The 17796-nt window shown below is 49.6% G+C and overlaps 1 long non-coding RNA gene across 3 annotated transcripts; it reads right to left on the bottom strand.

The window, feature by feature from the left end:
* Positions 1-428: 428 nt before the first annotated feature.
* On the bottom strand, positions 429-6058 carry LOC135921717 (uncharacterized). 3 transcript variants are annotated; one of them, XR_011507701.1, is made up of 5 exons: positions 4931-6058; positions 2803-2955; positions 1997-2027; positions 1106-1338; positions 429-633 (listed from the first exon to the last, which is right to left on the bottom strand). It is a non-coding gene; the product is annotated as an uncharacterized lncRNA (long non-coding RNA). The 3 variants fall into 3 exon arrangements; XR_010570590.2 differs by lacking the exon at positions 2803-2955 and having other exon boundaries at positions 4931-6038; XR_010570589.2 differs by lacking the exons at positions 1997-2027; positions 2803-2955 and having other exon boundaries at positions 4931-6031.
* Positions 6059-17796: the final 11738 nt, after the last annotated feature.

Below are 17796 nucleotides of genomic sequence, written 5' to 3'. Positions count from 1 at the left end.
AAGGTTTTTTTTTTTAGAGCTACCGCACTTATTCTGGCTAAACGATTTATACGGTAAAAAAAGGAGCGCGCCAGGTCGCAGTCGCATAACATCAGCACAATCATCAGCACAACATGTCACTTGCTCGTGCCGAATATCACGACCGCGATGTTTTGCAGATATGCAGTGATTGGCCTCCAATTTAACGATACGGAATATATAAAACTACGTTGCACCGAAGTGACACGGGCTCGCTATGCAGCAAAAAAAAAAAAAACGTTTCGTTCGAAGGCTGAAAAACCTCTCGGATAGTGTTCCAAGAATAGAGGCGCTTACCTTGTGCGCGGTCCGGCATGCGATGCGACTGATAATAATTTATGAACTTGATTGGCGCAAGGGCCACATATGCCCAAGGAGCGCCAGGCAAGACCTGCTCTGCAGACGCACACTGGTGACTATGAGGCGTCTAAGAATGCTCACGTGATAAAAAGCGCTGCCAATAGAATGACAGGGGCGGTCAACTTTAATGATCCACGAGATGAGACCGCCGGAACACCGTCGGGGTTTGTCAGCGCCGCTTGCCGTCTGCTGTCCGTTCTGAAATTTCTGAAGAGGGGATGTTGTGTGGTGTTCCCAGATTTTGCCACGAAGTCACTGCGACAAAAAAAAAAATGCTACATTTGCCTCATCGCCTGTTGATGCAATGTGACCCGCTTTGTTTTGTCTGCATCTTTTTTTCCTAGACACCGTTCTCAAGATGAAGTTGGCGGTAGCTATCGTGATCATCACGCTACACCATTCTTTTGCTACAGCTGTTTTCAGTAAAGCCGGCATGCTCAAATTTCGAAATGGTAAGTCTGGTTGTAACGCTTCTCGACATGGCTGCATCAGCGTGAATTTGATTTCTATTTCAGGAGCGACATGACAGGTTACATAACTTCATTGAAAAATGTTGCGAGATAAGAGTGTCTCGTCGTTCTTAAGTGCTATACTGTTTAGTAACTTCTAGACAGCCGTCGATCGTGTGCCAAGAGCTTATGGATTGCCGTGTTTGGAATCGTATGTTTTGACGCGCATTTTGTCTTTATCGTCGTTGTACCGAGGCAAAGGCAAGGTGCGTACTCACTGTAATTGGGTGGGCCATACGAATCGTAGTCCGGCCAGCTCGGAAACAGGCCACTGGTCGAGCGGACCAGCATTATGCGCCTCAGATTAAGGCCGTGGCAGCCGCAGTGCGCGTATCGGGAAGAGCATTGATGGACCCTCGCTAATAGAGAGTTATAGCTTGTCCGGTATTCCGGTACCGTTTGTGGACTCGCGGGTTAGATCGGGCATAAACAGCTGCATTGGTGGTGCCACCTGGGAAACCAAACAAACACAAAGCTACTGTGGCGGTTTCTAAGTATATTTTACTTGTATACTCGTGTAAATTTTCGGCTGTGCTGTAATCGTGAGCACGTTGCCTTATTAAATATTTTTTTTTACAGCAACACTTTAGGAACATAAAAACTTGTCTGTAAGAAATTGCGGTTAGACGAAGCGTAAGAAGTTGTCGTGACCAGTGCCCACTAAAGCCGTTATTACGGAAACGACATTGTGTATACCGGTATACCGGACATGCTAAGCTCTAATAATGATTGAACGAAAATCTTCCACGACGGTTTCTAAGCCGTAAGAACAAGCGAGCAACAGCTGACCGACACTCCATCCTGAAGCGTACCGAAACGGCAGGAGGAATCGGGAACTGAAGATAATGAGAACGATACCGCGAAGCCAACAAGGCACGACACAGCCGTCATACTTTCCACGCACATCACGCACCATAGACGGATATCTAAAGTACGCAACTACATGGAATGCTCGGTGAGGCGCATTCTGAGGAACTGGAAGCAATTAATAGAGTCAGTGGAGTTCACAGCATTACAAATATTCATAACCGAAAAGAGGGCACTCCACAATAGATGGCGCACCTGTACTCATAGCCGCGCTATCCCAAGGCAGTCACTTGTTCACTTACCTAGCGCAACAGCTGCGAGTATTGTGGAAACCTGGAAGTAGGTAATAAAATTCGCCAATTTCACACAAGCATTACCTTTCAATAGGGAAGAGTATGTTCGTGAAAGCAGGGAATCACATTTAACTGAAGCAGGCGTCGATATCTCATGGCCCGCGCCAGCGCAGCTACCGGCGGCACATGTTTCGTTATGTGAACTGCTACGTAGAACACTAAACTGGCCCGGGCCAGCCCGAAAGCCCTGGCCCGACCCGACCCATGGGCGGGGCTCGGGTCGGGTAAGCTATTTCTATTGCGGGCCCGGGCCGGTCTGTAGTCGGATCGGGGCGCCAGTCAGTCCCGTGATAGGAAAGGGTCTCACTGAGCCCCGTAATAGGCCGCGTATGCTATTGATGACTTTTGAAAAATACCTACTTTAAGTAGGAAAAACATTATTTCGTCAACTTTAGGTGGCGTCATTACGCGTGGTTTTTTCAGGCGCGCCAGATGGCCGTCAATCAGTGTCTGATGTCGAGCTCTCCAGATCATTCCAGGGCCTGGAGCGGCCAGGCTAGAGTCGTCAGGATATGGCCTGGCTAGAACTGCGCAGCGCCACCTCTCATGCTTCAAGTGAGGGAGAGGCCATCAGGTTAGAAGAAGGCTTGTCCTCCTCGCAGTCCCATATTACGTAATTCAATGTTCCTAGTTACCCACATAATCTACAAACTGGGCTCAGCCGTGGGGTCACAGTCAAAACTATCTCTTGAAAATGCCCTGCGCCGCGGGTGTCATCTTCACAATTACCGAGAATTGGACCATGCTTCGCTTACGCTCACGGGGTAACGAGCCGAGCCGGGCCGGGCCAGGTCGGGCTGGGCCCAAACCTTTCTGGCCCGGGCCAGGAACGGGTCTGCTTTGAAACTACCGAGTCGGGCTCAGGCGGGCCGCCGCTTAGCACTTTCAGGCTCAGGCCGGAACCGGCCCTGAAAAAAGGGCCCGTACAGTGCTCCATTGTTACAGCTGTAAGCTGCATAAGTCTTACATATTCCATGCACCAGAATCATCTATGGTTTCTGCCACTACGTGGGCATGCTGAGCGTCCACCTGTATTTGACAATTATTGTAACAAACGCCAAAGCCTTGTTTCACCAGTTAGACGAATATCTAAAGTAATTTGTACAGCTTACTTCGGTCAAGTTCATCTGTGTTACTGCGAATTTAGAGACTTGCATAAGACAAAGTCGACGAAGAGACATTGTCAAGGCGTCGTCAAAATTGATGTCAGTGGCTAATTGAGAACCAACGCGCATCTATTAACAGCATGAAGGCAACATGCTCAACAAGGAGTTTAATAAGCCCAGTAAGAACTGTTTACAAAGGACATAAGAACGTCAGAGATACGTCATCGCACACGTAGGAAAATAGGTGAGGTGATCTGTCAAAATTTCCGCATAAGACACGGCTTTCGGGGATTATGATTTCCTGTAAGCATGAGGAAAGCGGCCGAATAGGTTGTTAGTGGCCACTTAAAGAGACACGATGGTATTGACGCCTGTGAGCAGAGGGCGAGCTGCGTTCGCGTAACCTTGCAAATTAGTAGGAGTGGGTATGATGCACGTTCTTGATTCCCGAGCTTTACGTCTGGGAATATGAGTATACCAATAAGCATCATTTACTCTTTTTTCATGAATTTACATAGAAAGGCACTAGCAAGTCGTGGCTGCTCTCATACGCGGCATCGCCTATAATATACTTGGTGTAGCATGAAGAGGTGAACCACGTATACATGACTCTTGTTAAAATACTGGCTGATGTCCGCTAAAGTTTCGCACAGAGTTACCACTTTGCACGAACGTGCGGAGGCGCCACTCAAAACACGTTGACCGCACTGCGACGGAATGGTGGCGCCATCTGCGGCAGCTGCGATTAACAATGCGTTTAGGCCATAGATATGCTACATGGCGCCAGCGCACCGTTGCAATGAAATCAAAGATTTTTCATTTCAATTCAGTTCAGTTTATTTTATAACAACGTTACTGGATGGACTTATAGGTAAAAAGCGCAAATTATCGGTTGACGAGATCCATAATCCCCCACTAAGTAGTGAGGGACGAGACGGGAAACATTACAAGAAGGAAAATTAACAAACCGATAAAGCTTTCATTTTAGCACCAACCAGTAGACATAAGTGGCACTTGAGTGGCATCGTCACAGACAGCGACAATTCTGGTATTATTGTGACCGAAACTAGTACGCAATGCCCCGAAAACGTTTTCTGAAACTAAATATCATGCATAATGACACATGTATGTGAAGTTTGAGCAGACATCAGCCAGTGGTTCAGCAGTAAGAGCCGTGTATAGCTGGCGCTACTGTCTACACAGCACGCAGTTATATGATCTACCACGAGGGCAAACATTAGGTCGCGGACTTTATATGCAATAAGTGTTTGCGGCATTCTTTTCCAGGAACATGCATCTATACTCTGGAGGATCCACAAAATCCATACAAATTAGGAAACAGTGTTCAGCTGAGGCTACAGCATCCTTGTATAAGCGTCTACTGTAACATCACTTCTCGTTCAGTGACCATATTAGGGTGAGTATATATACGTATCTGTTACTCTTGAGCTCGCGCATTATTTATTGAGGCGGTAAATGGGTTTGTGATGCACGTCGCTATATAGGTTTCGAATGGGTCCGCGAAGCGGCACCTCAGAAAACCCAAAGAAAAAACCGTTCGTCCCGGCAAAACACACAATACATTAAATGAACTCGGGACGGAAGTACAGTTAATGAACACTTAATGAAATCTAAGAAAGGGAATGAAACACAAGTTATCCCCAAACAATCAATGTGGCGGCGTAGCACATCGCGAGAGGGAACATGTAGTATCAGACTTAAGCAAGTTCTCTGTTGGCGTACTGCAGGCGAGGCGATCAAGTGGTGAAGTTCTCACCAAGGCAGTGGTGGAGTTTAGTTATGGGTCACTCATGGATGGGTCGAGGTTCAGGAGACGGCGGTACTGCATCGAAGTCGGGAAGAGGATTTGGCGGGGGTAGTGACGTCCTGGAAGGTGAGCTGTCAGCTAGCTAGAGCGTGTAGCCCGACCGCTTGCCTCCTGCTCACGAGCGGTGGAGCCCACATGCGTTGTGGTTCACCGTCTGGTCGCCGTGGTCTGGAGGTTTGGCGGGTCGTGCCCGCATCCCGACAGCAGTCTTCAACGCCCAGTCCCGTGCTGCCGGCGCTGCCATGGGTAATTATCTTTGAACTCCTGCGATCTGAGCGTGATCTGACTGGAACAAGAGACAACCCTCACCGCGTCCTATAAAACTGACCACGTGGAAGTCCGCCGCCTGTGGCAACAAGGGCTGCAGCCGCTCCTGGAGGTAGCGTCAACGCCATCGCGTCGATGTCACCCACGCCGGCAGCGTCCTTCTCCAACGGCGGCGCTGGGAGCTCCAGCAGCACGCAGAAGACCGCGCCGTCACTGAGTCCCACGCCAGGCCCGACCACGGTGATGGAGAAGACGCAAACGGAAGTACTCCTCCGCGTACGCCTGAGGTGCAGCTCGTACCACGGAGATGGTCACACACCAGGCTGGGCAGGAGACGCTACTGCCGGGGGAACTGGCACCGCTCGCCTTCCCCACAACAATGGACCGTCCCAGAACGCAGCCGGGGTCCCACATTATGGGCGCCGATGTGAACACGGCGCAATTCCGCAGTCAACGCCAGTAAACACAAGTGCTGGGCGGCCGGACCAAAGAGCGCCAGTTGCGGCTCGTGCCGCTGATCGCGCGTTCGTCGTCGTCTTCCTCCACGCTTGCCCCGATACCGCTCAACATGCCGGCGTTCCCCTGCTGCCGCTTCTTCTGCGAAGGCACGGTCGGCGCTGACCTACGCTGGCTTGTAGCGACAGCATGGCAGCCCCGCCGGCGGACCAACCTTGCAGCCTGCTGCAACGAACGAGGAAAGGCGGAGCAGGCAAGAACCCAGAAGTCCTAAACGTGGATGGCATCCCGGACGCACGCCTCGCGAAGCGGTGGCAGACGAGATGGTGCCACCTCCGAGTTCTCGAGGTGTTGCAGAAACCCGAAGGCTTTAAACTATTCCCGGACGCACACAAAGTCTATTTTTCTTCACCGACCTCATTCTAACCAGTGCGCACAGCAGGTGGCCAGAAGCTGCAGCTGCTCGCTCACTGCCATGCCACCGCACAGACCCCGCACTGCACGTCACCACGCAGGTAACAGGAGGGCAACGTCGCGGATTATGATGATCATCGCTCGAACGGTGCCGCCGGCGCTAGCACTGGCAATTTTCCTGTAACTCTGGCGATCTGACCGTGACCTGACCGGAACACCGACACCACTCACTAAGTCCTTCCGAGCCCATTGTGAGGAAGTCAACACCCTGTAACCCCGCGGGGGGCAGCCGTTCCCGGAGGTGGTGTTGGCGCTATCGCGTTAATGTCACCTAAGCCTGCAGTGCCCATTCCCAACGGCAGCGCTGGGAGCTGTAGCAGTGCACACAATTTTAAACTGAACACCGCCTAATTTGACAGGGCCAAGGAGGGAGACAGGACACGGACGAGCGCTGTTCTGTTTAAAATGGCTTATCAACTCGCCCAAACTTCCGTTTTAGTGAGTGCACAGGAGACCTCCCGAACCCCGGAACCCATGCGAGGCCCTATGACGGTGCCAGAGCAGCAGGCAGAGTCGCCCCTCAGCCAACGCCAAAGGTGCATTTCGCACCACGGGCATGGTCACGCGCTAGGCCAGGGCAGAAAGAACTACTGGCTGCGAAGCAGGCTCCTCCCCTCTTTACGACGATGGTCCGTCCGGGAACGAAGCCGGGGCACCACGTTACGGGTGCGAATGTGAGCTAGGAAACGGGCGTCGCTGGCCTCCCTCACAACGATGGTCTGACCTGCAACACAGCCGGGGCCCCACGTTAGGGGTGCGAATGTGGTCGCGGCAAGATCACACAGTCGACGCCAGCGAGCCCGTCTTGGCAGGCCACGCCCAAAAGCGCCCAGCCGTGCCTCACGCCCTTGCTCGCGCGTTCGTCGTCTTTCATCGCTGGTGTTCCCGTAGTATGTCTGCTTCCATCTATGCATCTATGTATTTATTTATCTGTCTACGTATCCATCCAACCGCTTTCCCACCTACCTGGGTCGATGGGTAGTAAATGGCGAGCTGGTTTAAAAACGAACAATCGAACCAACTTTTCTCACTGAGTATTTTGCGATGAGCACATACATACGGCTCATCATCGAACGTCTTTCACGTCGACATGAGCCATTGGAGATGCGGGGCTGGTTAGGTACCGCTGCTCGAAGAAACTCTTTCACGCCGACTTGGAGCACTGGGTATGTGCCACTCGGTCTGTGCTAGTCTGCAAAAACCTCTTTGATGCGAACTTGATAAATTGATATGTGCCAATAGGCGTGTGTCGCTTTACAGTGGGCGTAAATCGAGCGAAATTGGGCAGCTAGGTATGTGTCCCTGTCAATGTGCCGGCATAAAATGGCGAATAAGATCTCTTAAATTCCCCCCCTGCTGAGCGGTACTGAATCAACGTCACAAGGGTTCCTCCAGAACAGCAACGCGACGCATTAACAAGCTACGGCTCAAATGCACTGGATATGTGCCGCTTTTCCACGAGCGCGCTCCACGCCAATGTATTAGCGAGCTGTGCCACGAATGCACTAGGTATGTGGCACTCTTCAATGAATATCTCACCATATTGGGCTACTGAGTATGTGCGACTGAGCGTGCGGCAAGCGAGGGGACAATTGTCAGCATTCGCAGGCGCTGGCGCGCCACGCTTCACGTCGCGGAAGCCAAGTGCGGATTTGCAACACTGCCACTAGGTGGCGCAGCGTTTCCAACAAGAACAGCGAGAGAGAATCCCGGTTGCTGCATGATGCTGTTCTCAGGCGCCATGTGTCTCGGAGGCCACCCACAGGAGGCTTTGCGGTGGCGGCACTAGATGGCGCCGAGTGTTCTTATGGACGCGCGAAAGAGGAGTCCCGCTGCAGTACACGCGTCATACATACCTCTTTCCAATGGAGGCAATACGTTGTGTCGCTATATTGATTCAATGCTAACGCGTCGAAAGACATCGTGACATGGTTGTGCCGCAATTTTTCTTCTCTTGTGGTCCTTTGTCTTTCCAGGATTGGCGAAAAAGTTCGATTCCCACAGGGGCGTTTGCGTTCGTTGTCTCCTACATACCGCCTGGGTTACCACGACGTGAACAGACCATGCTGTACCGTCTGTGGCTAGGCGTTGCGTATAGGAACTCGTATGCTTGCCTAGTGCAATGGTTGGATCTCTCCCTTCCACTCTATGTCTGCTTTTATCCCACTTAACTCTTCTCCCCGTGCAGGGTGGCCAACCGGAACTACCTCTGGTTGACCTCCCTGCCTTTCTATGCATCCTTTTCTCTCTCACCAGGATTGGTTATCTTCAGAACTCCACATTTCGCAATGATTCGTTTTTTGGAGATCCGTGAATTCGATGATGTCGCTCTTCGGCGTCGTCGTCTTTTCTTAAACACTGTACTCAAGTCCACGCGCGTTTTCCTTGTTTTCATATTTTAATTTCAAAATTCATAGCATTAGTTTCGCGCATTAAACTCGTCAGAGAGGGAAGGTGGTTGACAACATAAACTTCGATCTCACCGCAACCTCAGAGCATCTTATAGCGAAGCTGTATATGACTAATATCTCGGCAGAACTAGGATCCCGAGATCTGTAGAGAAAACTCGACTCATCAGAGACACGGCGCCCTTGACGCTATCGCGTTAATATTATAAGTTATTCCATTAAGGGGTCAGCATGCTTGCGACATGCCTATGCAACTACATTTATGTGCAGGTTCTATGTCGTGAACACGGTTTGATTACCTAGAGCAAGGATGCGCTCACTCGCAATAATTTGGCGGTCAACATGCAGTGGTTATAAAAGCGAATGCCAGTATATATAACGTATACATGGCTTGCCTTATGCGGACTGACGGAAGCAAAATCATGATGGGCTAGGCAAAGAAAGCTCCATTTTAATGAAATTTTGTCGGTCTCTAGTGGCTTGCCGTAACACTACCACTAATGGTTGTTATTTCGCTGTACGCTGATGAAATTTGCATCTTTGCTTTCGGCGCGACGCAGCATCATTCGCGCGCAAGTGTCCGAAGAGTGGTAGCAATGAGACCTTCATACCTGTGCCGACAAGGTTTGCCTCTGTCTACGACAAAATGTGCATAAGTGACATTAATCCGCCGACAGATACTTTTCGAACCATATTGAATCGAAAGCCAGTCAGTTGCGTATAGGAAGAACGCTAGGTTCTTCGGCGTTATCGTTCATCGCGAATATACATAAGGTCACCACATTTTTTTACCCGAAGAAAACGCTCATTAGCATTGATCATATGTTTAAATTCGTTGCTGGGAAGCCCTGGGAAGCAATCCGTGCGATGAATGTTACCGCTTTACGCAACGTTTTTACTGGGATTTCTAAGCTACAGTCCCCGTCTCTTTTCCAACACATGCATGATGGTGGTGAACATGTTCACAGCGTCCACAGAGGCGATATTTACGTGACGCGGCACTTTACACTTTGCTGACCGCTTGATTTTTGTACTTTTGGCAGGTGTCCCCCGCCCAAAAACAACAAAAGTGAAGACACAAACCCATATTGGCCAAACTGCTGCAAGAAAAAGAACTGAGCTACTGTGGTCTCAAAGCGCATACGTTACTTCTGAGTCATCTGAAGCTAATATAATCATGCACTGCAATTTGATTTTTGAAATAATGTGAAAGTTCGACGAATCTGCAATAAAGCAGCCGTTCTTTTCAGCCGAATTCTTTTTCAAAGCCGAATGAATGTTATTTCATCCTTACTTGGTAGGTGCCATACTCGATCTTACCATCCGTGTCACATTGCCGACTTGGTTTGAGAAATCTGAAGCATTCTGAGTGACGTAATTTGTAAGGACTGTGAAGAGTTCAATTGGAGAGTCATATCTGTCATATCTGTCGAAAGGGAGCAACTGCTTCCTAGAAATCTCAGTTCCTATCATAGGATCTGCATATGTTGCTTTAATGTTACTCCTCAAATTATCGTATAATTGGGTGGGCAACGGTTCTTCTACAGGGAATTGAGCTGCGTGATCATCAGAAATGCGGGCACGTAGCTCTCCCATATAGCTGTCCCAAAATGGGCGGGGTGGTATCAAAGACCACAAGTCCGACCCACCGTGTCGACTTAGTGGAATTCGCTCACTAAGCTTTTCTACGGGGTAAGTTTCCTACAAGGGGTAAATGTGCAGAAGCTGCGGGTAACATTTGACCAGGTAAGCGGATCTTTGTCCCTCGTCCTTTGGTTGAAGCAGGTGCGCATGTTGCGTCATGGTTCACATATCGACGTAGCCGTCCCGTCTTTGCATTCTGACAGAGCTAGGAAGCTATCTCTCTCTTCGGTTCGTCGTGTATAGAAGTGCACTGCCGGGATAGAACACATGCTGGAACAAGCGTGCAGCCTTCAGTAGTGTTACACTAGAGGCAACGCCGAGAGTGTTCTCCCAAGGCACACTGGCCGCCATGATGTATTACGGTATATGTCCCCACCGCCCATTCTCCTTCTCCAGAGACAAACCACCGATGACAACCTGGGGGCCAGCCCGATTGTGCAAGGAACGCTTCGTTTTAGAACGGCTTCATTTTATCACCTTCGTGATCTGTAATGCGAGAAGATTTGGGGCATTCTGTCATTCGATGATCTCCTTGATAAGCCACGCGAATAATCAATGTATTTGTTCTCCTGGAGGTAAAGCATGAAATAAATAATTACGCCGGACAAAGCGTGCTCAAAACGACTGAATGACATGCTTTCGGGCGCAATAAATTTGATCCCGCAAAATAATTCATAAATTAGCCTGTGTAAGTATTGTTTCCTGTTAGCGAAGCAATACACTAAAATTTTCCTAGTAGAAGAATAGGACTGTTTACCCAACAATGTATGTGTCATAAGAATGTTCCTCTAATTTTCATCAGCCTGGCTAACACTAGCTGTAACACCCTATAGACTGAATTGCTTCGAAAACAAAGTCCTTGCGCTTGGCATATAGAAGGGTTTTAGAAAGGCCCGTGATACAATTTACCGCTAGAATACTTTTGCGAAACATGAACGCTGCGGCACTTGTGGGCAAGCGTTGATTCATGCATTAGCTAGGCTCTCGGACTAAATATGCACCAGTACAATGTCTTGGGATAATTTTTTTCTTGGGCATGTTGGTTCATACAACAGCACTAGTGTACCGTGTATTGGAAAAATGTTAAAGGATCCCAGGTGGTCAAAGTTAATCTGTAGCATTCCACTACGGCTCCTCTCATTACCCAGTATGCCGTTTTGGGACGTTTAACTCTACAAAAAGAAACATTTTTGCACACAACAAGAGACAAATCTCGGCCGGGGCGTTCTCTGTCACTCGACATCGAGGGTTCCGCCAGCCACTGGCAACATGATCTCTTTCTATAGTCCACGCATGGGGCCCGAAAGGATCGGTCGACTCCGGCTTGCTAGCGAGGTCGTATGTCGACCAAAAGTAAAACAAGCCTTAGATCATGGTCAACGGAATGCGCTTAATCGTCCGGCCAGCCTCTGAACGCGTTGAGAAAGAGTTGTTTGTTGGTGATCTGGGACAGCTCATTCGTTGATTAAACGCAGCCTATCTCAATCTTGAAGAACAGCCGAAAATAGTCGAAATACGAGGGCTAATCACAAAGTCGTTACCCATATTTTTTAGCCACATTACTGCTGTAAATGCCAAGTCAACATACTCGTTTCAAGCAGTGGACCTATCTTGGAACGGCCCGGCCTTATGTGGCGGTAGCTCCATGGCACGGTACTGCTGTCAGTTGCTTAAGATGGCAGTTGTGTTTCACACGTCCACTGCGTACGAGGGACGAAGTGTGATTCGTTTTCTGTGGAGCAAGGGCTCATTAAAATCCACAGGGAAATGCAGCCCACGTTTAAGGATAGGTCTCGCGCTTTGAGAACTCTGACGTGGTTGTGTTGTGAATTCGCAAAAGGCCGTGAAGGCTTGTACGAAAATCGACGTTCGGGGAAGCCGCGTGCGTCGTTTAGTGACATTTCCCAAGTGGATGCAGTCGTGAAAGCCGAACGGCGTGTGGACCTCAAGGACATTTCCCGGGAGCATTGCATTTCGTGTGGGAGTGTTTAGGACATCGTTCACGGGCCCTTAGGATACAAGAATGTTGCATGTCGCTGGGTGCTTAAGCGGTTGGATTACATGATGAAAGACATGCGAATGATTGCTTCGCTGAATCATCTGCAACGGTATGCCGAGGAGAGTGAAAGTTTCGTAGACCGCATTGTTACTGGCGAGGTCTCGCCTGTCACTAAAAAATCCGTTTAGTACCATCTGTTGGGAAAGTGTTGTTAATGGTCTTCTGGGATCACCGAAGACCGCTCTTGCTGGATTTCATGCCACAAGGTGCAACCATCAATGCCGACAGTTATCGTTTCACAGTTTTAAGTCTGCTAGCTCCCACCAGGCGAAATCTCCAAGCATTTTCAATGTGGAGAGCACGGTTCTCCTCCAAGACAATGCGAGGTCACATGTGGTATTCTGAGCCATCGACAAGCTCTGGTCATTTCACTGGGACAGTCTGGACCACCCACCATACAGTCCGCACCTCGCCCCTAGTGATTTCCACGTTTTAGACCACGGCGCCAGTGGTTACTGGCAGCTGTTGGTAGACACAACCGTGCAGGCTGGGCAGGCTGACGTGTTAATATCTTCTTCCGGTCTCTTATACGTTAGAAATTTTCCTCAGCCACGGCTGGTTACATGCTACTATCCAGACTCCACACACGTTATCTCTTGAACAACGGCGTGGATTTTGGTGCTGTAAATCAGATGACAGAACTCACTTGCGGCGGCAGATGCTAAGCACCACCCATAGGCGCACTTTGGTCATGAGCTGGGCGCCGGACGTCACATCCTTCCTCACGTAGAATCACAGTCGGGCCCACACTGGCGGTGACTATGAATTAGAGTGCACGCCGTTATAAGAAAACGAAACGACGAAAGCTTCCTGTCCTTGTCCCGGTGTATGCCTTAAGCCACAGTAACATGGAACAACAACTAGCTTCGTTTCTAATCGCATTGGCGCCAGTGTGAAGACAGCGTAGTCCCAAAGTGCAGACTGACAGGCGGCAACCTGTTGTTGTTGTCTTTGTTAATGCTAGCATATACCCACTGTGTGGGATTGGCCGTGCGGCAGGCGGTCAAAGAAAAAAAAACGAACATGAAGAAGAAGAAGAAGCCGTGGAGTGCGGATGCACATCGCATCAGCTCCGCATTTTCTTATGATTCTCGGCGGAAAATCGCATTTTGTGGAGAAATCCATTGATCTTCAAAAGAACAGGTGCCAAGGAGTCCAAGGACACCATTCTCTACCAGGTGGGCCCGTTTTTCGGCCGTCAATCGGTCCTTCCTCTCGCTGCGCGTGGCGGTAGATCTACACCTAACTAGAACGCCTCGACACCTCGAACGGCTCCGCCGCAGCGGTGGCTGAGAGAGCTCGGCCTACCGACGGAGATACCCAGGCCCTGCTCCCTAATGGAAGTCGTGAGCGTGGGAGGCGAAGAAATGCAACCGGAGGAGTTCGGAAAAGAATCAGGTTGGTGCGAAGTTAGAAGAGGCACAAAGAAGCGATGCAGCGGTGGTGCCGGATTGGCGGGACACGAGCAGCAGGAAAGAACCTTCGTCGGGGAAGCAAAAAATAGAAACAAATGGAAGAACGAACGCAAGGTGCGACAAATCATCAAAGCAAGTAGGCTGCCTAACCTGCCAAAAGAAGACTACAGGGTTATCGTGCGTCCACGTGGCGGACTTAAGGTATCCGACTACAAGCTGGATCGCATTTACTACTGTCTGCGCAACGCTGCCGGGGTCGGCCGAGAGACAGCGGAGGAAGACAGCATATGCATAAACAGCAAACAAAATATAGTGGTGCTCAGCACGCCTTCCGAGGACCGAGCCAGGAAATATGGGGCTATCAATAAGCTACGCCTTGGAGAACAAGAATTTGAAGCAAGTGCTTACAGAGCAGCTCCTGATAATACGTCCAAGGGTCTCATCAGAGGAATATCTCAGGAGGAGAGTCCGGAGGACATAGTGACCAGTCTGGTCATGCCACGCAATCCTGGAGTCTTGCACGCCAAGAGAACGGGTAACACTGACAACGTGATCGTTTTATTTGAAGGTTTTCACGTCCCAAGATATGTGAGGTATGGAGCGATGCTTATCCAATGCTCCTTGTATAAAAAACACATCGACATATGCTATGGATGCGGAAGAACAGGGCACAGGGCTGACGTGTGCCCCAACCCTGAAGACAAGATTTGCCGGGGGTGTGGGTGCAAGAATCCACAGCAGGATCACAACTGCAACGCGGAGTGCCAACTGTGCGGCAAAGACCACCTCACGGGAGACAAGAAGTGCCAAGCAAGATACAAGATACCGTACCTGGTCAGGAGACGCCGCTGGGAGCGACGGAGGAGGGAAGAAGAGGCCGAAGAGGGAGAGTACTACTACCACAACTACAAAGAAAACAGAGGGAGCAACAATAATAATCATAAGACTGTAGCGAGCACGCAGCCCTCAACCGACAGAGAAGACACAAGCAGGAAAAACTACGGAAGACACCGCTCCGGTTCCTTCCCGAGACTGCCAGGGGAAGCCGGTCGCCAACGCTCCAGGTCCAGGTCCAGGACCAGATCGTGGACGAGATCAAGGTCGAGGTCCGGTTCGAGAGCTAATCGAGGGGGAGACGGGAGCAAAGCACAGGTGAGCTGGGCAAGCGCGGTCTCCGGCACTGCTACTCAATCGCCTAAAGTTAAAGGGTCCGCCCTAGAACAGGAAATGACACAGATTAGAAACATGTTAGAACAGATTACCCGAGAGAACACAATGCTTAAAGATGAGATCAAGCAGCTTAGGGCAGAAAACGCGAAGCTTCAGCAAGAAAAGAATGGCAACGCACCCTCCGCCAGTACGACGTCGACGCGGAGTCGGGCTCCAACGCGCGTTCCCACGCAAGCGAACGGAGAAGCACCACCACACAAAAGGAGGGCCCAAGAAACGGCTGAAGAAAAGAGCGTCTTTGCAATCAGCGAGGTTATGGGAACGTTTAAAGGAATGTTCGATGGGTTACAGCAACAAATCACAAACATGTATGTAGAGATTAAACAACGATTCGATGGATTAGAGAATAGAGTAGCGGCACTAGAAAGCACACCAAAGGATATTAGGCCAGCAGGCGCAGGACCGGTTAAAAGCAAGCCGTATAGCAGGCCGAATGCGGTAGAAAATAGCAAGGCCACCGGGGAAGAACAGATAAATCAACATGGCGCCGCGTAACCAATACGCGATTTGGCAATGGAACTGCCGCGGGTATCGTCGCAAGCGAGGAAACCTGCAGCAGTTCATAACAAGTAAGGAGACGCCAGATGTCATCGCCCTGCAGGAAACCGGGGGGATCGCAAAATTATCGGGTTATAAATCGTATAGTGCTTCCGGCGAGAAGGCAACCGTCACGACGCTCATACACAGAAACCTCTCGGCTGTCGAGCACGACACCGGTGTGCGCGGCATAGACCACGTCCTGATTGAAATAATCCCCTCCCGTAAAGAAGAGGCAAGTCTATTTATTCTGAACATATATAGTCCACCCCGGCACAAGCCCAAATTCGGCCCACTCTTCCGCAAAGTGTTGAGCGTAGCGCACAAGCAGGCACTAGTCGTGGTCGGCGATTTTAACGCGCCACACGCGGCTTGGGGATACAGCATAGAGAACATTAAGGGCCGAAGCCTGTGGGCAGACGCTCAGCACGAAGGCCTAACGCTCATAACTGACCCTCAGGCACCAACCAGAATAGGAAACAGCGTAACCAACGACACGACACCAGATCTCACATTTACGAAGAATGTAGCAATTTCTCAATGGACAAACATGCAGGAAAGCTTAGGTAGTGACCACTACATCGTCGTCACAACGGTACAAGCAGGCCCAAGGAAAAAGAGGGGGAGAGAACTGAAGCTAGTAGAATGGGACTCTTTCCGCAAAATCCGACAAGATGATGCGGAAGACACTATAACGGACATAGAGAAATGGGCAGAGAAACTGCAAGAAAACATTAAACGAGCTACCAAAACTGTTCCAGAGGAGGCAGGTATAGAGGAGATGGATAGCAGATTATTGCACATGTGGGAAGCGAAAGGTAGCATGCTGAAAAGATGGAAAAAGCAAAAACATAATCGGAAATTAAGGAAGAGAATTGTGGAATTAAACAAGGAAATCGAGATATATGCAAATAGGTTAACCCAACAGAAGTGGGAAGCCACGTGCGAATTGATGGAAAGGCAGATAGGAATGTCCAAGACCTGGAACATTCTCCGATGCCTCTTGGACGCCGGAAGTACAAAAACCATACAAAGACACAATCTACAGAAGATTATACACAGCTACAACGGCACAGAAGAAGAGCTCTTCCGAGAGCTCCAAAAGATGTACGTTGGAGATGCGGATAGAGAAGTACTTCCGGATTACCTAGGTAACGAGAATCCAGATCTTGATACCCCTATTACGGAGGCAGAAGTCAGATATGAACTGACCAGGCTCAACTCGAAATCTGCACCAGGACCTGATGGGATAAGTAACAAAACACTTAGAAACCTCGACGATGTATCCATCCGAGCTCTCACGGACTACATGAATAACTGCTGGGAGCAAGGCAACATTCTAAGTCAATGGAAATCAGCCCAAATTATTTTTATACCAAAGACTGGAAAGAAACCACAACTGACGAACTTAAGGCCCATATCCCTGACATCCTGCGTCGGTAAACTCATGGAACATGTGGTTCTCACACGTCTCACGAGATACATGGATGATGGAGGACTTTACCCACATACCATGGTTGGATTTCGACCAAAGTTATCGACGCAGGATATTATGCTCAAACTAAAACATCAGATCATAGATGCGGGTGAGAAAAGTCTAGACACTAAGGCCATACTAGGTCTCGATCTAACTAAGGCCTTTGACACCGTCACGCACAAGGCCATACTACAAAATCTCCAAAAACTGGATGTAGGACATAAAACATACGCGTACATCAAAGACTTCTTGACAGATCGTACCGCAAAGATTTCAATTGGAGAATCCAAATCGGACGCACTCAAGCTAGGTAATAGGGGTACCCCGCAGGGTTCAGTCCTATCTCCCTTTCTATTCAACGTGGCAATGATTGGTCTTCCTGCGAGACTCGAAAAGATAGAAGGACTCGGACACAGCCTCTACGCGGACGACATCACCCTTTGGGTGGCGGGTGGAAGCGATGGGCATGTAGAAGAGATCCTTCAAACCGCAGTATACACGGTAGAAGACTACATCAAAGACAAGGGACTGAGGTGCTCCTCGCAAAAATCAGAACTTCTGCTCTATAGGCCCACATGCCGGGGTCGAAAAAGCATTAGGGAAAGGCCGGGCATTGTGGTCACAGTAGAAGGCACCACAGTACCGATAGTGGAGAGCCTGAGAATACTGGGACTCCGCATATCCGAAAACGGCCATAACGGAGAAACCATTAGGCTACTTGACAATAGTGTTCAACAAACAATCAGACTAATAAAGCGGATATCCAACAGGCACTATGGCATGAAAGAGCACAATCTCATCCGATTAATAGAAACATTCGTAATCAGTCGTATTGTATATGTGGTTCC

This window comes from Dermacentor albipictus, chromosome 8, assembly GCF_038994185.2.
Source record: "Dermacentor albipictus isolate Rhodes 1998 colony chromosome 8, USDA_Dalb.pri_finalv2, whole genome shotgun sequence".
Taxonomy (NCBI): domain Eukaryota; kingdom Metazoa; phylum Arthropoda; class Arachnida; order Ixodida; family Ixodidae; genus Dermacentor; species Dermacentor albipictus.
The sequence above is the reverse complement of the archived record's forward strand: the minus strand, read 5'-3'. Positions and strand labels throughout refer to the sequence as shown.